We start from the raw sequence: 20,755 nt of genomic DNA, 5'->3' as shown, positions 1-20,755 counted from the left end.
GTGGTATGCCTAGATACCACTGTGACATTTTCTGGATAAATGTAAGTAATGCAATGTGTTATAAAACACACTCACTTGTATGACTTTTCATAGAATTTCCAACTCCACGCTTAGAACTATTTTCATAGAAAGTCAGTCAATGCAAACCTATCGGAGGAAATTAAGGTATTGGTTTACAGATAAATACTTGGTTTTGGGAGTTGGGTTTCTGGGGTTAGAACATGGGTTCCCCCATGGTCAAGGATGCCCTCAAAGAGCACTAGGGTGGCCGGGTGCAGAGTGCTGAGGCCCAATGTTATCCTACGGGGATAGGGGACCTCCAGTTGGTGGCTGTTCAGGAGCAGTCCACAAGGTTGATGGAGCAAAGCTAAAGAAAAAGAGTTCCACAGCGGATCTAACAACCAGCACCTCTTTATTCCAATCCCTCAAATGTCTAATTTTGGTTGTGCTGAAAACCTCCAGGACCTGCTGCGGTTTGGTCCCACTGGAATTCCAGATGAATGCTTCAGAAGAAGAATGGAGGCAGCACCAAATATGAAGTAGACCAGGACCACGTTGTATCAAAAATATATTTTCTTTTATTGGTTCATTTTTAAGACAGCCAACGCGTTTCGCTCCCCAACCATGGGAGCTTCGTCAGGGCAAAGATGTTAGTAGATCTTGAATCGACGAAATGACGTAGATGAGACAGTTTGACCAATACAATAATATGAATGCCGATATCAAAAATTCCGATATCCAGATGTTATACACACGTCAGGGGCCTTTAGGGTAAATGACACGATTTAACCAAGATGGTAGTATTTCCAAATAATAAAGTAAATTTAGCGTCCAAAGTCAGGCACGTGCGCAGACCTTAATAAGCTGCTGCCACAAATGCTCCAAGTTTACTGTTACTGCAGTGTCCCCATGACGGATTCGGTCGACCGATATCGGAATTTTTGATATCGGCATTCATATTATTGTATTGGTCAAACTGTCTCATCTACGTCATTTCGTCGATTCAAGATCTACTAACATCTTTGCCCTGACGAAGCTCCCATGGTTGGGGAGCGAAACGCGTTGGCTGTCTTAAAAATGAACCAATAAAAGAAAATATATTTTTGATACAACGTGGTCCAGGTCTACTTCATATTTGGTGTTGCCTCCATTCTTCTTCTGATGGAGCAAAGCTCCTGGAGTTAAGCTCAGGACAAGGGGGGGTTAAAGTTAGCACCCAAAGTGCACCCACAGCGGCACAGGGGCAGCGGGGTGCAGGGTGCTGTTTTGGTGTTGGGTGCCCTGTTGTTTTCAAAGGGGATTCTCCGGTTTCAACAAGCAATGCAGGCTTGGGTATGAGGATCTCTTGAAGACGACAACCAGTTAGAAAGGTAAGTTGGAATGCCATGGGATGCGGGGACACCGTTGGTTGGGACACCCAAGGCTGTGGGGCTTTAGGTGCAGGGCTATCTTCTGGCGTTGGTTTTCCTTAACGGCTCCGGTCATGGTCAGGAGGATCCTCCAGAAAGGGGCTGCAGGTGTCATTGGGAGACTTGAGGTAGGTCAGGGACCACTAGATCCCAGGACAGGATCACCGGGGAGACCTCCTTGTGGTGTTGGGCTACTCGAACTTTGGCCATGGGCGTCGGATGCTGAGTGATGCATACTTGTGGATTTGGCCGGAGCCAGTTTCCGTTGGTGAGCAAATCCGGTGCTCACGGAAGACAAAGTCTTCTCAGTGAAAGCAAGGCAGGTCCTTTGTGTTCTGGGGGGCTGCTGGCTGCAGGACACGCTGGGATTCCGCTGGAACAGGTCGAGGTTGGGACAGGCTAGTAGGGCAGGGGTCAAGTCTGTTTGTGTCCTCCTCTTCTTCCTTCAGCAAGGCTCTTTGATTCTTCTTCTCTCTGCTTGTCTGATGAGGCAAGTTTTGGAGTTGCCTCATCAGACAAGCAGTCAGGTACAGGTTAGGACCAATGGGTCCTTTCCTTGGGGTGGGTTCACCGACTATTAAACCACCCTCAAGTGGGAGGGGGGTGGCATATGCCTCTCTCTGGTTGGCTCGGTCCTCCATCTTCAAGATGGCGGGGACTGAGAGCTGTGCTTCACCTTGTTTCCCACACCTGAGGGGGGTGGGCTTTGCAAACGTGGGTACACCTCTCCTCCTATCTTGGTTTTCCCACTGATTCTCCCTCCCAAAGTGGGGGGCAAAACAGGTGGAGGCCAGTTGCTGTGAGCAGCAAATGGCTGGGTCAGTTCACAAAGCCGGAAAGCCTTTGAAGGTTCCCCTTCGTGGACCCTGCCCATCTTGGGGGAGGAGGCTTGGCACCTCTGCCCAGGATGTGCTTTGTTTTCAGACCCCTAGAGCGGGAAGCTCTCGAACAAGGGTCCAGATACATGTCTGGGGTGGCAGCTGTCGAGCAGCCAGTGAGCCAGGACACTAGAGTTAGGTTGTTTTAGCCTGGTTTCATTAAAGCCATTATGGTGCTGTGGAGTTTGTAATGCCAAACTCCCAGACCATATACTCTTTATGGCTTTACTTCACTTATAATGTCTAAGAATAGACGTTATCACTGTAGGGGTACATGGCTAATGCTCTTGTACCCTCATCAATGGCATGGTGCAAGCAGCTAGAGGGGAGGCTGCCCTAAGCCATAGGCAGTGGGTTGTAGGCATGGCACATAGGGATGTGTTTCATGATTACTCTTCACTTTTCTCTGCACCAAAACACAGCCTGCAATGCCAATGTATATGCGTTTAGGTCCAGGACCTCCAAGGGTGGCACAATAAGTGCTGCAGCCCTTAGAGGCCTTCTTTGGTCAAAGGGCCCTTTGTCCATAGGGTACCTTAAACAAGAAACTGTCATGTGGCCTGGGAGGTGCCACTCAGGGGGACACATTACAGTTTTAGGGAAATAACATAGGCCCTGGGTACCTGGTTGGCAGGAACCCAGGGCACACTCATTCAAAGAACATCAACATCAGGCAAAAAGTGGGAGGCAACCAGGTAAAAAGAGGCACTTTCCTACATTATAGCAGCATTGGTTCACAGTGGTGCACCAACATATACATTTTTACATATTTTTTATTTCCTGTTAGCCACTGCCCTTGGCTGTTCAGGGTAAGTTGAAATCACCAGTACAATCATCATTACATAGTGAGCCATATCCTGGGGAGTATTAAACATATTTCAGTTCCATTTCTGCCACACATCAAAGGATTATGACAGGAAGCAGCCTTTACACCGCTGCTCGAACCACGCTGAGCATTAACATTGCGGTCCAAACCACAAATGCATCTTTACAATGCATTCCTTTACCACACAAGTCAATACAACGACTTGCCATACCATAAGGATTGATGTTGGACTTTAAGTCCAATACTTTCCCTACTGTTGCACAGAGTTGTAATGCATGTGCTGTTCAGACCGCAAGATTAACGCCTGTGTGGTTCCGACATACAACCGATTATGATAATCAAAAAATTTTGCTAGTTGGTGTATTAGATGATATTCACAAAAGTCAGGTAATTGGAGGTCACTGGATGTGGTCGCAGGATGCAACGTGGAGAGTTCGAGTCTGGGCATCCTGCCCCGTACAAACACTCTAATTGCCTTGTTAATCAGTGGAAGTAATCATTTTGGGTAGGTGATAGGTTGCATGCTCAACAGATATGTATGCTTTGCTGCCTCTACAATCTTAATTACTTGTACTCAATCCTGCAGGGATAATTGGAGTGAGGACAACTTGACATAGTCCTTCTCCATTTGAATTATGAGAGTTTTCTGTTGTCAGTCACAATTCCTTCTATACCCTTATACACTAGGAGTATTTTAGCTTTGATAGTAAGCAACAAAAGCCCTTACCATCTGCAGTCACTCTCATTGTACCCCTGGAAAAGAGCTGGAAATCGCTCTTATTCCAATTTATTTTATATCCAGAAAATAGGAAAAATTCAGAAATCAGGGAAAGTGGTGATGACCCAGAGTTCCCCAGGGGCAAGTAAAATATCATCTGCATAAAGTAAAGGTTTAGAGAATCCTGCTGCTGTATTCACTATTTTCTCACTGCAAGCTCATATTGTGTCTAATGGTTGCCACCGATTTGAGTGCCAGCAAGAATAGCATAGAGACTAGAGGATAACCGTGCCTCATTCCAGTGGTATTATACAAGGAGTCAAAAAGAAAACATGCACATTCAATGTGGGCTGATGGGTCTTCCTCAGTTGGTTTGTAACAAGTTTTCCCAATACAGTCAGTCAGTCAAAAATTTACTTTATTTGGTTTATCACAACCATAAAGCATACATGTACAAAATTCTATTAAAATAACGGCAGGTTAAAAGTTCATTTAGTTAAAATATGTTTTTGCATTAATTAATTAAATACTTCCTCCCATGCCTTATCTGTGGTCTGTTTCTATTTTTTGGAGCAAATTCTCTACAGAGTTCATAAATTTTACCCCGCGGCATATTAGAATGTTTGAACCTGCTCCCATCCAGCTGGTCACAGCTTGCCTGCGGGTATGGATCTGTTGCATCTTAAAAATAGGTTTCAGTAAATTCTTCCTTTTTTCTATGGAAGATTCACATGTGCACAGGAGGTGACACAAGGTCTCACTGTGGTAGTCACATAACCTACAACTTCGTCCATGATGCGTGACTTTCCATGATGGAATCAAGTCTTTGGAGCAGTGGTCTCCCATTCTGAGGGCCATGAATTTTGTTTTTAAAGATAGCCGGAAGTGCGCTATGAGGTAGGCTTGAGGTTTTAATTGTTTGTAAGAATTTAAAACGGTCCATGCATGGCGCCGCTTGGCCAAAATCTTTTAATCTTCTATAAAAGATAAAGCTTTTGCATTTAGTTTGCAAATCTTTTTGAAAGATGATTCTTCCAGTGGTTTCTTCCAGATCTCCTCTATTTTGAGGGTTTCTAGTGATGCTCGTAGATCATTGCCCCATGAGTTGGCTTCATGTCGGTCATATTGTTTTTTAATTTCTTGCCAACATAAGTTGTTTAAAGAGCCCATTTCCGCCGATCTTAGTTTCCAGCACCATTTTACTAGAGCAGCTTTCCGTTGGTATATTTGATTTTGTAAACCAAATTCCAGTCTAATTTGGGCCGGGGCTGATCCTTTGTATAGATGGAACACAGATTTGTATATTTTTGTCTGGAGAGTGTTTAAAATGGCTGCTTCTTATCCATGCCATATTTCCAGTCCGTATGAGAGTGATGGTAAGACTTGGGCTGCCATTACCTTTAACAGGTGATCGTATGATGGACATTGCAGTTTGTCTTGGAGGACTTTATACGCGAAGCTCAATGATTGTGCTTTAGCGATGATGATTCTTTTTTGGTCTGAAAGTGACATGTTTTTGCTTATTGTAACTCCCAGATATTTGTAAGCAGTTGTTTCCTCGATTTGTCTGCCTTTTGTGTACCATTTAAAAGATCTTCTACAATTGCCCGCTAGTCTCACCACTTTTGTTTTTTTGATGTTTAATTCTAGGCCTTCTCTCTCAAAATAATCTGTTAATTCTGATATTATTCTTTGTAGGCCTATTGGCGTTTGACTTAAGACTACTATGTCGTCGGCATATTGGAGAAACTGAATACTTTCATTGGCTAATTTTGGCGGATGTCCGTTTGCATTCTGTAGATGGTCTTTTAGGTCGGCCAGGTATATATTAAAAAGGCTTGGGGAGAGCACGCAGCCCTGTTTGAGGCCATTAGTTATTTTTAATTTTGCAGATATTCTTCTTCCGTCTCCCAGTTTTATTTTTGCCCATGTTCCGCTATATAGTGCCATTAATGTTTCCATTAATGCCGGCGGTAGACCCCAAAGATCCAGTTTTTTCCATAGGCGTTTTCTGGGGACTCGGTCGAAGGCGGCTTTCAGGTCTATGTAGCAGGCTATTAGTCCAGTCTTTCTTTTCCCTGCTCCTTCGATTAATAACGACAGTGCTGACAGGTTGGTTAAGCAGCCCATACCTTCCCTGAAACCGGTTTGGAATTTAGGTATTATATTATTGTCTTTTATCCAAAGTTGAAGTAGGGACAATATACAGGATGAGAAAAGCTTTGCCTCCACGTCAATTAAAGCTATTAGTCTGTAATTCCCGGGTTCCATTCTACATCCACTTTTATGAATTGGATGGAAGATGTTTCCTTGCCTCGACGGTGGGATCTTTTTTTCTTTGTGAATATAATTAAATAGTGGAGTCAGGTATTTTGCCCAGAAGTCGGTGTCATATTTGAATAGGGCGTTCGGCATTCCATTTGGGCCAGCTGCTCCTTCCGCTTTCATTTTCCTTATTAGTGCGGTTAGGTGTTTAATTGTTGTCAACTGTGCATGTTCCTCTTGGGCAGCGCTTTCCTGCTGGACGTTCTTCCATTGTCCGGGAACTGTATCTTTTTGTTCTAGATCTTTTCGGTTTTTGATTGTTTCTATGTTGATTGGGTAGCTCTGGATGTTGTACAGATTGTTAATATAAGCGGCCCATGTTGTTTCACTTATTCCTATATTGGCTTGTTCACCAACTACTTTTGAGAGTTTATTTATTATCTTCCAAAATTCTCCGCTATTTGGAAGTTTACTTGTTCTTAGAAGGTCCACCCAGATTTCTTCTGTGTAAGCTTTTTTAGCTTTTCTACAGTCCTCTTTATATTCTTTCCTCGATTTTTGTATGTCGTTATTATCTACCTCGTTTCCTGACCTTCTTTCTGCTGCCCTTATTCTTAATTTTCTCACAATTTCCCTTTTCTTATCTCTTAGTTTGGTGTTATACCATGGCTCTTTGTATGCTTTGTGAGCATCAATTACCGGTATATTTATTGCAAATTTTCCTAGCTCAAATTTATGTAGATTTTCCCAATTTGCTATAGGTGATTGGTTTTCCATGCCCGTAGAACAACTTTCGTATTCTAACACTGCGTCCATTATTTCCTTTTTTACTGGGCCCTTGCTTTTAAGTTTTTTCAGTTTGTATATTTCCGGAATTGCGGAAAGGAATTCTAATTTTGTTTTCTCTTCAGTGTTTAACCTCATTATTGTCTCTTGTGGGAAGTGGTCGCTCTCAGGTCGAGTTTGGATACCAAAATATTCTATGATCTTTTTTAGTTCAATGCTTGTTAGGGTGAAATCAATTATGGAGTTCTTTTTCCCGCTGGAGAAAGTGGTTTTGGCAGGTATGTCTCCCTCCATTTTTCCATTTAGGATTGTTAGACCTAATGTTTCCAGATCACTCCAGATATTATGGATTTTATTCTTTTTGTTATTTGTTTTTATCAGATTGCAATTGAAGTCACCGGAAATGAATATCTTGTGCGATTGGTAAGTTCTGTGTAAAGATTTTATCAAATTTATCAAAGTTTGAGCTTTTTCAATTTTGGTCGTCTTTTCTGGATGAATGTATAGATTTATAATAAGTAAACTCCATCCAGGGTTCTTTTTGTTTGCTTTCGGCTCTACTTTGATCACTTGTATCCAATTCTCTCCTGAGTCGAGCAGTTCTGTTTTCCAGTCAACATTGTTGGTAATGAAGATTGACAGACCTCCCCTTGGGTGTCCATACTTTGCAAATTTTTCTGCTATTATGTGATGTTCCTCGTATCCCATGATTTGCCTTGCGGTTACATTCCAGGTTTCCTGGAGTAGAATTATTTCGAATTTACTCAGGTAATCTGTTGTTTCTCTGTCTTGGGACATTTCTTTGAAACCATGTACGTTCCACGAGCAAATCCTTATTTTTGTTTCTGGTATTGGGGATAAATCGGCATTTTGTTTTCGATTATTTTGTATCAATTTGCATGCATCAGGATCAATGGGAGTTTAGCGCCTGTGTCAACCAGGTCCAGTCATTGTATTCCTTCTGACCCTGGTTTGGTTGCTTTGTGTTGGAACTACTCAGGTCTTGTTCCAAAATAGATTTATTTCTTGCTCCTTTCAGGATTGTTTGGGTTTTTCCCTTTACGTTGTTAGGTTGGGTAATTTTGTTGATTAATAAGGGGAATGGATATTTTATTGGGGTCAGACGTTCTAAGGTTATTCCCCATTCTGTGAAATGTGTCCTAGTTGAGAATATGAGTTCTGCTATTTCTTTAGATGCCCAGGTGGTACTACTTATTTCCGAGCCCATATCTGTGTTTCCCTGGATAAATTCTACTGCTTTCAGGTCACTTGTTGTTATCCCCCTCAGTATTGGTATCTCTTCGCATAACCGAAGGATATTTCCCCTGTTCAGCGTGTCTGAATTTCCTTTTGTTTGGAATTCCGGCTTGAACAGTAATTTGCATTCTGTTTCCCTTCTTGCTGTTTTAGGGTTTCCGGTTTGGTAAATTCTCCTTTTTCCCTCTATTGCATCAAATCGAATGTGGGTTATGTTGTCATTTTGGCCGGCCATAGTTGTTAAGTCCGGACTAATGGCATCTACTGTGCATGCTTGTTGTAGGAGGTGTATTTTGTCTTGACCTGTTTGGAAGTTTCCTTCGTTTTGGCTTGTATTATTGTTTGACTCAGCTTCCTGGTCTCTGCATGTTCTTCCGTTATTTCCTGCTGTGATGATCAGGCCAATATTTGATTTCCTTGCTTGATTAACTTTTGTTTAATGGTTTTGCTCTTTTTCCTTTTTTTCCTTGGTGTATGGTGAATTTCCTTCAGTATGCTGAATTAATCCTTTGTTGTCCCATGTTTCACATTCTCTTTTTGAATTATTTTCCTTTGTTTTTTGTTGTTCTGACACCTCTATATAATTTGATTTTAGCGTTTTGCTGTTTTCATTAGCTTTGTTTGTGATTAACCGTTCCTCGTCTTTTGGTTTTCCTTGTGTGTTTGTTATTATGTTGGTTCTGACTGGAGGTTTTGTTTGTTCCTCTACTTCGTCTGTGTTTGTTTCTTTGTTTCCGTCTTCTTTGGTTGGGGTGTCTGTAATTGGAGTGTCTGTAATTGGGTTTATTCTGGCCTCTTTTGTCTTCTGTTTGAAGATGGCGAAGAATTGTTTTGCCTGCTTACTTTTAATAGCGTTTTTTCTTGCCTTCCTTGCCTTCCTTGCCCGTTTCCGCTGTCTTTTTGTTAGAGGTTCTGATGTGCCCGATGAACCCATTGTTTTGTTTTCTCCCAGACCTCCCTTTATTTGTTCATTTTCATCTGTATCATTTAAAAAAATTTCTTCCTCGATGTTGTGACTTATTCGGTTTCGGTTTCCGTTTTTATCTTCCTCTGTGTTTGGATTTTCACCTTTGCTGATTTTCCCACGTGTTACTGCTAATATTTCTTTCAAGATGTCTGGTAAGGTTGCTAATTTGTCTATTATGTCCTTACAAACGCAGTTTTGATCTATTAGTTTCTCTTTCCATTTTTTATCTTCCTCCTTTTCTTTTATGATGTATGACGAAATTTTTTCCAATTTCAAATGTATTCCCGCTATGTGAGATGCGATTAAATTCATCAAATCTACCTGCACGTCGAGTTTGTTGGATTGAAAGTTCAGCGCGTTAATTGCTTGTTGTAAACTTTTTAGGAGCACATCCCCCCAAAGTGTGGATTTTCCTTCCTTTTGTTGTGGGTGTACCCCTGTTGATCTATTTAAACTTTCTAAAGAAGAGATAGTTATAGGGTGTTCTTCTTTTGTTGTGCTCTTCATTATGGTAGAGTCTTGGCTCTTATCTGCCGGTTGTCTTATTGGGCTTGATGTAAGGATTATTGGAGCGGTTGTTATCTTCCATTCTTGACCCTTCGCTTTTCTTTCGCCAATGTTATCCAGGTATTCCAATTTTCTCAAATTTTCTAGGCTCAGTTGCGTTGGGTCGGCCTCCTTGTGTGTATTTTCTTCGAGCATTCTACGCAATTCCGTTTCATCGAAGATCGAGAATGATTTAGACCACTCGATCTTTTGTGCGCTTTTCTGCAGATTTATTTGGGTTCCTAGATTGCTCTGATTTACGGAGGCTGGGCTATTTTCGTTAGCCTCATCTGATGTTTTGTTGGGTGTTGGCTTTGTTTGGTTTTGAGGTGCATGAACTTGTGCCAAGGTTTTTATCAGCCAATTTTTTATTGTCGACTTTTCTTTGAGGTTAGGACTTATACTTATTTCCGAGTCATTTCTTATCTTACGTTTTTTGCGTGATGACATCGAGCCAATTGGATTTTTAGGGCTTTTTTGAAATTTTGCGCCATTGCATTGTGTTGTTGCCCCTTGCTCTTTTAAGAAATGAAAATTGTGTTTCAACATTTCGCCTCCGAACTTAAATGGTTCCGCCATGTGTGTGGGTGCCTGGTCAGAATGTTTATTCCTGGTTGACTCTTCTGTATTACTTTTATTCCCTTCATCTTTCTTCTCTTTTACTGTCAACCTTCTTTTTGCTTTCTGTATTCGAGTTTGTCGAATTTTTCCTGACCGCATGTTTGACAAATTTTCCGGAATTTTGCCTTTTCCTGCTCCTCTCCTATGTTGTCTTTCCCTGGAATCCCCAAGCCCGTCTGCCGCCTGCGCAACAGCTGCCGTCGGGGGAATAACCTTGGGAGTGTGAACGGGGATTGGATGGTTGGAAAAATAGCTTTTTGGTAAGGAGCGTAAGAATTTGTTTCTATGTTACTGCAAATGGACTCAGTTTGAATGGCTGATTCCGCTTACTCAACCCGCCTTTGTGACTTGTTAAGTCTTATTAGTCCGTCAAAATATACCTTTCCCATAGGTATCACTCTCCAGCCCCTTTGCTCTGGTGCCAAGACTCAATTGACTGGGCTAGTACCAATACAAGTGCCAGTGATTACTGCCACCCCTCTCAATTCTTCTGTCCCCTTAGACCCTTGGACCCTTGAACCCTGTTCCTTTGCCACTCCTTACTTGTTTCTTGATTGAGTCCAGGGGGTGTCACTCGGCTTCTGGCACTTTGCCTCTGCCTCTTGTGCTGACTCTGTCTTTGTCTCGGCTCTCTGATCTCTCGAGGTTTCTCAGGGTTTCTCCTTGTTGGTGCTATAAGTTTCGGGATCCTGCGTGACACCTCCGCCTCCTTTCCGCCCCTTACTCAGAAAAACCAGCTCCTTACTCACAAAAACCAGCTTGTGACTCAAGATTATACTTTGCTGTTCCGCCTTGTTGATTGGGGGAGGTCAGGTCCTTCCTCGAGCTTCAGTCTTCAAGTCAAGTGAATGAGTTGGTGATATAGCGGCTGCAAGGTTGCCCGGGGCTCCCCCGGCTTAGTGTCCTCAGCGCCTTGAGCCTCTTGGGAGACGCTTTTACTTTGATTTTTTCTGAGAAGTACGTTTTCTCAAAGATAGGTCTAGAGCCGCTTGTCTGGTGCCAATCCGCTGTTTCAGCTTTTACAAAACCCCCCTCTTAGTCTCAAAAGGGGCTCAGAGGGCTTTCTGGTTTTCCTTGGTGTCCTGGAAAAGTTCTTTATTGATGCCGTGCCTTTTATAACCCCATTTAGACTCAAGGGGCTTGGGGGGCTTTCCTGCTGTTTAAAGCCCTCTGCCGCTATCGTTTCCCCTCTGCCGCTGCCGTACCTTGCGCTGGTTCTACCGCGCCGCGCCGGCTCTGTCTGCTCCGTCAGCTCCGACTGCTTGCACTGACCGTGAGCCTTGTCACAGCTCTCGCGTCTCCTCCCCAGCTGGCGGCAGCTGAATGCTCGGCGGCTTTTGCGGCACTTACTTCAGCGGAGCCGCGGTGCCCCGAGATGCCGTTTGCACCGAGGCTTGATGGCTTAGAGTTCGGCGGCTTTTACTACAGCGGAGCCGCGATGCTCCGAGACTCAGATCGCGCCGCGGCTTGGGGGCGATGTACGAGCAGTTTGGGGGTGGCTCGTGGCAGCTTGCACTCAGCTCCAGCCACGGTTCGGCAAAAGGAACGTCGCCTCCTCTCACCTCTCACCTCCGCTGTTCACCGCCGCCGCCGCTCTCCGCCACTCTCCGCCTCTCGCCTCTCGCCTGCTCCTCTGCTCCTCTGCGGAAACACTCTCTCTTGTGTTGCCCTCTCTCTAGCGCCTCCTCTGTCTGATTCAGAGTAGAAAGACTAGCAAGTTTTCCCAATACATTCTGCTTGCTATTTTTTAATTTAGGGACCTGTAGCTGGAGAATAGTAATGGGTCTCTGACAGTTTTATATATGAGAATTTACGGTGCTTTTTTAACCCCTTCCATGCTGATGACGGCCCCCAGCTGTCATGCATCACGGTGCTCGTGTGCTGATGACGGCTGGGGGCCGTCATGAACCCGCCCACAGTTAAAAACGGCCGCACATGCGCAGAAAGTGCTTTTTAGGACCTATCAAGTCTATAAAATTTACCAGGAAGTCCCTCATCACCCGACGCTTTACTGTAGGGAGCATCTGAAATCACCAATTCAATTTCTTTTTAAAGTCATTTCTCCTTCCAGCATGGTTCTTCCCTTCTTAGACAAGAAAGGGAGGGGTACCTTTAATAAGAACGTTAATTCATCTTGAGGGATGTAGTTAAGATGCAAACGTCTGTTATGTCAAATGGCTGTGTAAAAAAGAATACTATAAAGTATACCAAGTATGGCAGAATGCCCTCCCTCTGGTTCAGCCAGGCTGCCAATATACAAACATTTTTTCCCTCTTGCTCATAGTGCATCAATGCATTTTCCTCCTCTGATGTGAATAAAAAGGTTAGGGTGAATGGTGTAAGTGCTGGGTTAGACATGGCTAAGAATGAAAATATGTTCTCTTCCTTAAGGCCCTCCAATTCAAATGTTGTTCCACCTTCTTTTGCCTTCTAAAGCAACAGCTTCTCCATGTAGAAGCCATTGTTCTAGGTCTAGGTCCCGTCGTTGTGACATTGGTCCAGGTGGTCTTCTTCTGTCAACAGAATCCACTCTCATTTAGAAGGATGCCAGATCTGCTCTTAATGACCTGTCTTCAGTGGCTGTGTATGCTTTATCCTCAAAGACATAACCCAAGAAGGTTGTGATAGATGTGATTCCGTCAGTAACAATTCCTATGTAATCTCTGAGTTTCCACTAGAGGCTGCATCTATAGGAGGATTGGATGTCTTACCACCACTTCCTACACAAATAGGAGCTGACGGAACTGATTTGGACATGAGACTAGGGTTCCATTATGGCAGGAAGTGACAGTCTATTCTGAAGCGCATAGGTATGTCAGAGAAGGCTTGCAATCAAAGGGTTCATCTGCGTCACCCAAATCAACAAAGTACTGCCAACGAATAGGAATGGGCCAGAAGTAAGCATGGGCGAATTTTGCGAATTTGCAATCAGCGAATTTGCGGATTCGAGAATTCGCAATCCGCAATAATTCGTGAATTCGCGGGAATTTGCGGATTTTTTTATTTTTGCGAGTTCGCGGTTGTTCGCGGGGCACTTTGCGTGTTCGCAGGTGATCGCGAGGTGCTTTGCGTTTTCGCGGGGGTTTTTTTTGCCTGGTTAATCACTGCCACCCTCTCGCTTTTTATGCCCATCTGCCCTCTGTACCACTCGTTTCTGTGCCCTTCTGCCCTCTGCCCCACTCATTTTTTGTCCCCTTCTGCCCTCTGTCCCACTTTTGTGCCCTTCTGCCCTCAGCCCCACTTAGAATGGCGCCGGCAAGCTGCCAGCGTCATTCTAAAATAGCTGCAAATAGCTTCAACAGGAAGCACTAATAGATAAAGTAAAGCAGGTGCTCGAGTTGAAGGTCAAATTAGGTTACACAATCATTAATCACCCCAGGTTTGGGGTGATTAATGATTGTGTAACTGAATTTGAGCAGCACCTGCTTTACTTTCTCTTTTAGAGCTTCCTGTTGAAGCTGACTTTTGTAACTATTTTAGAATGGCTCTGGCAGCTTGCCGGCGCCATTCTAAAAGAGTTAGAAAAGTCAGCTTGAACTTTTGACCCAATCCGTTCCCCTCGTGAATTTTGCGGGAAATTCGCAAATCTCGCGGATTGCGAATTTACCGAAAATCCGCAAAATCCGTGAGCGGAACGGATTTTCCGCCCATGCTTAGCCAGAAGCACAGTCATAGTTCCCAACAACAAATTTCTTAGTGACCCGCATCTAGAAAGGATAGTAGATAAATAGTTTCCTTCCCTCTTTCTTGTATGAGCATAAACTACCTGTCTTGCTATGCTGGATTCTAGGGATTCCAGCATTTGCCATGAAATGTTTCCTTCCATTCTCCTACTAGTAAAGGGGGCGGGGGTTAAAGGCAGGTCTGTAAATTGGTGGATCCATTGCGTTGGCCAATGTTTTCTTCAATGCAACAGTTATTACAGCATGTTGTAGAACATCAAGGACCATGGCTTGTTGTTAAGACATGTTTAGAATAGTTTCTATCTCCAGTTCAAGCACAGAGAAGTGAACTGTTACTCTGTTGGCTGTGCAGTACCTGGATAAGATGTTTGAGGCTCCGAATAGGACAGCAGTTTACTTGCTTGTTATGGGCTTAAAATTGCAAAAGACAGTAAAGATAGAACTTGGGGAAAGTCTACCCATTTAAAAGATGGAACCTTCATATTATCTGATATATTCACTCAGATACCTGAATATTATTCTCAAAGAAGCTTTTCACAATGCTTACCTGAAAGAATTGGGTCATTCTATACTATCTCTGTCTTCTCACAAAGTGCTGAATAAGTTCCTTCTTCAGTTCATTGCCTGAGTAATCTGTTCAGTTTCTGAGGGGGAGCACTGTGTTATGTTTTTAAGATTGAAGGTCCTACTTGTGCAGAACAAGTGAAAGTAGCCATTTTGTAAATGGGGAACTGTGATTGAGGTGGCAGTTTGTTGAATATTCTGAATGCATACGTTTACCAAGAAGATTGTTCTAGAGACTTGATTATATAAATGTATGTTAATTCTGCCCTTAACAGACATGCAAACAGATCACAGTCACACAGTATGCCTCTTATTACCCCAAAGCTTACCTGCAGATATGTCTCCAGAGCCGTCCAGACAGTCCAGTCCTCCAGCTTGGCACCATTCCTGATGTAGTTCTTGATGGCTTCCGTTCTGACTTCTGGCTGAACGGACTCATGAGCTTTGCTTCGTGTGATCCCCAACACCTTTTCGCTTACGTAGACAGACCAGAGGTTGCAGGTGGCCTCTGTAGTATTAGGTGAGATGTTCCAGCCCCAGCATTGCTGATTGTGCCCCAATTCATGGAGGGGACCCCATGTACCAACACTTTTAATGTGCTCCAGGTCTATGAGGTCTTTTACTGATTGCAAATGACACATAACAGGATAGCCAGAGTGCAACCAGCCTGCAATGAGAAGACAGGGGAACCAATTACAAGAACCCGCAGTAGACACATGCAAACACATTTTTGAGCTTATACAATAATCTGAGTTTGCTGTCGTTTCCCTAGAGTTTGCAGAGAGCCCAGACTTTGCTGTCAGAAGTCACAGACCATCACTTGCCCACCACTTTCTCCTGCTTCAATAGTGTAAGGCATGCTTTGGATTGTTGGACTCAGTGTAAGCTCCTTGGCCTTTTAGCTGTAATTGAACACACGCAAGATAAGGGTGCATGACCTGACACAGATCAGAAACATGCTAAACGTTTCCCACGATGTTGACATCAAAACAATCCACACAATGCTCTGACCACTAAGCTGTATCACTGCAGCACCCTAACTGAAATCAGTGATAGCCTTCTAGAGAAAGCCCTACTTTGGCAAGATTCAGCCCTAAAACTTAGGGCTAGATGTAGGAGCCCAAATACTGTTCGGTAACGGCTGAATTCGGCCGTTACCGACCGGTATTTGGTGATTGGGATGTAGGGGCATCATTTTACAGATTCGGTAAATTTACCGAATCGGTAAAATTACCGATTCGATAAAACCCAGATGTAGGTAGCACTGTTGGCAGTGCTACAGGCCTTCAGGATTCGGTATTTTACCACCCAATGCAATTTGGTGGTAAAATCCCGAATTCAGGTGTACATGCACATCTGTGCATGTACACCTGTGACATGTGACACACAGACATGCCCTTAATAGCTGCTTCGCGCCCTTCCTAGCTCTTTCCTAGCCTGCCGCCACCATCACCACCGGCGTGCATGCTGACTCCGCCCCTTTCTGAGGCCACACCCCCCTCTGTTTCCTACAAATGTGCATGTACAGGACGCGCAGCGGATGAGCGCAGCGGGAGCGCCTAAGGCAAGCCCGTCTGCGCCCGTCCGCGACAAGACCGCGACAGGCGCAGGAAGCTCTGCCCATTCTTCCTCCCACATCTCCTACCAACCCAGCGACCTCCTTCAACTACAGGTCACTAAGCATTGTCCATGTATACTTGACCCAGCCGCGTTGTCAGGCCCAGTTAGCTGCAAACTCTGCCACTGGTCCACTGGCCTCCACTCAGCCGTCCCATCGGCCGATATACCTCAGGCCCCTCAGCCCTCCTTCAAAGGTGGTCTGATCAATGCACGATCCATGTGCAAGCACAACCAAGATATGCACGACCTTATCTTGGAGTCCGATCTCGATTGCCTCATGATAACTGAGACATGGCTAACAGCAGATAGTAACCCTGACATTGCTGTTGCCCTACCCCAGGGCTATTCACTCTTCAGGGAAGATAGAGCCAAGGGCCGAGGCGGAGGTGTCGCAATCATCCTTAAAGACACCCTCCCTTGCCACACCTTTAGTCTAGAGCCTTTAAAAAAGACAGAAGGACTAGGCTTCTCTATTAAATTGAACGAACATACTTCGTTCTCAGGCGGACTGATATACCGCCCACCCGGCAATGCCTCTGAGTTCCTCGACTCCCTGTACGATTCCTTAGGACAACTCTCACTCAGATACCCATTCTTCACCCTCCTAGGTGATTTTAACCTCCATCTAGAATCGAAAACAGATGTACAAACCATCAATTTCGTACAAACCCTTGACATGTTCAATTTTAAGCAACTTGTCACTTCACCCACCCACTCCCTGGGTCACACCCTCGATGGAGTCTGCACAAACTCTCCCTCATTGATCACACTACCCCCTTTGCCTCAGATCTGGTCTGATCACTCCCTAATCCCATTCCACATTCTGAGCAAAAATCTGCCCAACCGCGACAAAGCCGCTTCTCACCCCGACAATCACATCAATTGGAAAAAGGTCCAGGATAACATCACTCTTAAACCCTCAATGCAAACTCAAACTCCCATCTTTTCTGGCAACGTCGATACCGACGCCGATCTTTTTCACAACTGGATCACTCAAGAAATGAAATCCAGAATCCCGCCCCCACGCCCCCGCACCTCCCGGGGTAAAACCAAAACCAATGCCCCCTGGTTCACACCTGAACTAGCAAATGCTCATCTGCTATGTAAAAAGGCAGAAAGAAAATGGCGAAAGACATACGAGGCCATAAATCGTACTTCCTATATCGCCACAAGGAAAAACTACCTTTCGGAAATCAAACTGGCTAAAAAAAACTACTACGTCAACGCCATTAAAAACGCAGGCCAAAAACAAAAGGCGCTGTTCGCGATAGTTAAATCATTTACGCAGCCCAAGGCACTTCTGCCTGAAATTCCCCCTTCTCAGAAATTTTGCGACCAAATCTCTGACTATTTCGAGGACAACATTGCCTCTATCCAAATCAACTTCCCCCCCCCTGCCACTCCCCCTGTGCCCCCTCCACCGGTTCCCCAAGGCTGCACTCTAAGTAGCTTCTCCCCTGTCACTCTAGAGCAGTCCAGAAAAGCCATCCTGGCCTGCAAATCGGGCGCCCCGTCTGATCCTTGTCCCCCCAAAATACTTCACCAATTAATCGACGAAGTTAACCCGACCATCAACAATCTAATCAACTCCTCGCTTAGCTCAGGCTCAGTACCCAGCCGTTGGAAAAAAAGAATTGTCAAACCCCTTATGAAGAAGGCAAATAAACCCCCGACTGATCTAACCAACCTCCGCCCAATTTCGCTACTCCCGGCCTTGGGAAAAATTACGGAACAACTAGTCCGCAGTGAGCTGAAACGCTACCTGGATGATAACAACCTTCTTCATCCCAACAATCTGGATTCCGCCCCAAGCACTCGACAGAAACCGCTCTTATCGAACTGTCTGACACCATAAAAACCCTACAAGATCAGAGGAAAAACTCCATTCTAATCCTTCTTGACCTAACGGCGGCGTTTGATACCATTTCCCACACCATCCTCATCAGTAGACTTAGGGACATTGGCATCTCTGATTCCGCCCTATCCTGGATAAAGTCTTTTATCTCCGACCGATCTCAAACTATCGCTCTGGGCCCCTTCCACTCCAAAGACAAACTGGTTTCCTCAGGTGTCCCGCAAGGATCCATCCTGAGCCCTCTACTTTTTAACATTTACCTCATTCCTCTCCTAAATCTGATTGAATCATTCGGCATACCTGTCACTTCGTATGCCGATGACACACAACTCATTGTGCCACTAGACGAACTATCTACCAAAGCAGAACTCAACCTGAAACACTGCCTGACTGAAGTATTCCGATGGATGGACAACAGCCACTTGAAATGTAACTCGAGTAAAACGGAGATCCTCCCGATCGGTACAAATATCTCCTTCTGTCCAGCACTCTGGTGGCCGGATAATTCTGTTGCCCCCCCTCAGACAGTGTCATCGGCCAGGAATCTCGGCGTAATCTTTGACTCCGAACTCTCTTTTGATCAGCATGCCAGAACCGTCGCAGGCAAATGCTTTGGAACGATCAGATCCCTCAGAAAGTTCTTCGACTTTCTCCCTATTGACGCCAGAAAAACGGTGACAGTAGCACTCATAATCTCACGCCTGGACTATTGCAACGGCCTGCTCGCAGGACTCAAAAAGAGTACCATCCTAAAACTGCAGAGCGTACTACACACAGCTGCACGTCTTGTCCTGGGCCTGCCCCGCAGATCCTCTATCACTGCAGCGCTTCGTTCACTTCACTGGCTTCCCCTTCACAAAAGGATTTTCTTCAAAATCCTGATCATAGCCTTTCGTGCCTACAACAAAACAGGCCCTAAATACCTCACCAGGCGCTTTCCCCACTATACGCCCAGTCGACACCTTCCTTCGACCCACGACAACCTCATCCTTCCCCCTAAATACAATCTGAAAACGAAGGGTGAGAAGACCCTCAGCTTCCTGGCCACTAAAGCTTGGAATAAACTGCCCAAAACCCTCAGACAACAAACCCAGGAAAAACCTTTTAGAAAGCTTCTAAAGACATGGATTTTCAATCTCCCGGACGATTACTCCAAAGCCTCCATCTAATCCTCCTGGACTGGTTCACTCTGGATCCTCAGCGCCAAGATGCTCCCTCCGGAGCGAACGTTGCGCTCTAGAAATACCCCCACAAATTCCACAAATATGTGTGCCACATGGCACACAAGCCTGTATTTGGGGTGCTAGAGGGTGTCAAAGTGGCACCCCATGCACCCTTGCAGGATTCGGTATTTACCGATTCGGTAAATACCGAATCGGTATTGCCCATTGATTCCTATGGGCTTCATAGCCCATAGGAATCAATGGGCAATACCGATTTGGTATTTACCGAATCGGTTAATACCGAATTCTACTGATTCGGTAATTCTAAAATTAGAATTACCTACATCTCCCCCCTTCCTATTTACCGACTCTTAAATACCGAAACGGTAAAATTTGCTATTTAAGAGTCGGTAAATAGGAATTACCTACATCTGGCCCTTAGTTCCCAATATGGGACAAAGGACTGTATGAGCCTGGCATTTTCACACATCAAGAAGATGTGTCAGTCTGATGCCCTTATGAACAAAGTTTCAAAAAATGCGTCTGATTGCATTACAGCTTAGACCTTTGAGTGAGCTCTTGAAACCTCAAGAAAGAACATCATTGATTTGTCTGTCCCAGAAACACTGTTCAATTAGGATCATCAATCTTCAGCCTCAGAAGCAAATCTGTAAAGCTGTGTGTAGGAAAGACATAATTCACTTTTTGATATAGTGCGAACTTGACACAAAGGTATCAGGCATCAGAGAGCTTTATATGAGTACCTGTCGCGTTACACATGGACACATTCATTTTTGTTAGGCACGGGGACTTTAAGTGATTGGGCCAGAATCACATGAAGTTGAGCGTCATTGTCGAGACTTGAACCTGGTTCCCCAGCTTTGAGATCGACCGCCCTAGCCATTAGGCTAAATCCTCTCCCCACTTAATGTCTTCCTGAAATTGAGGAAGCTGGTTTTGCGAAAGAGGCTTCACCAGACATTTGGACAAATTATGTCCTTCTGTGGCCACTACCCAAGCACATTAAAGTCTTGGCGCATATTTGAAAAGGAGCTAAATCTTAATTGATAGTAGAATGATTATTACATTTTGGAAAATGTTACATAGAGTGGATGGTGTATATGCAACTGAGAGACTTGGGTGCAGTAGGAAGGACAGGATCTGTGTGAATAGCTAGTCCAAGCTACAAGTTCAAATACTAATATTTATGTCCCTAATGATAGTTGACAAGATAATTATAGATATTACTGTATTCTATCATTTAGAGAATTGTTCATTTGTTAAATTAAATGACTTTTGAAAATATTTCAAACTTGTGATCCCCCCTACTCTCTTGAGGAGGAATTAATGCCTGATCTTGTGAACTGGAATGAATGCCTGACCTTGTGAGCTTGAAGAATACCTGCTCTTGTGAGCAGAAATTACACCTTATTTTTTATTGCCAATCATTTTTCAACTTAAATCTGATGAATCTGTTAAAGCTGCTCTTCTAATAATTATTTACCAAGTCAACTTTGAATCAGAGCACTGTGCATAGACACTATACTGGCCCTCCTGTGTGGGACAACCTTGGCCTACCTTTGGCACTGCCTGCCAG

General features: G+C 44.3%; 1 protein-coding gene across 1 annotated transcript in view; it reads right to left on the bottom strand.

Moving 5' to 3' along the window:
* Positions 1–20,755, bottom strand: part of LOC147693325 (TRPM8 channel-associated factor homolog) — a 162,126-nt gene that overhangs the window by 35,868 nt on the left and 105,503 nt on the right. Inside the window, exon 7 of the mRNA XM_086933671.1 lies at positions 14,850–15,187. The gene's annotated coding sequence lies outside the window, so the exon portion shown is untranslated. The remainder of the gene's footprint in view (positions 1–14,849; positions 15,188–20,755) is intronic.

The sequence above is a fragment of the Lissotriton vulgaris genome, chromosome 8 (assembly GCF_964263255.1).
Source record: "Lissotriton vulgaris chromosome 8, aLisVul1.2, whole genome shotgun sequence".
NCBI lineage: Eukaryota > Metazoa > Chordata > Amphibia > Caudata > Salamandridae > Lissotriton > Lissotriton vulgaris.
Note: the sequence above shows the minus strand (reverse complement) of the source record. Positions and strands in the feature narration are given on the sequence as shown.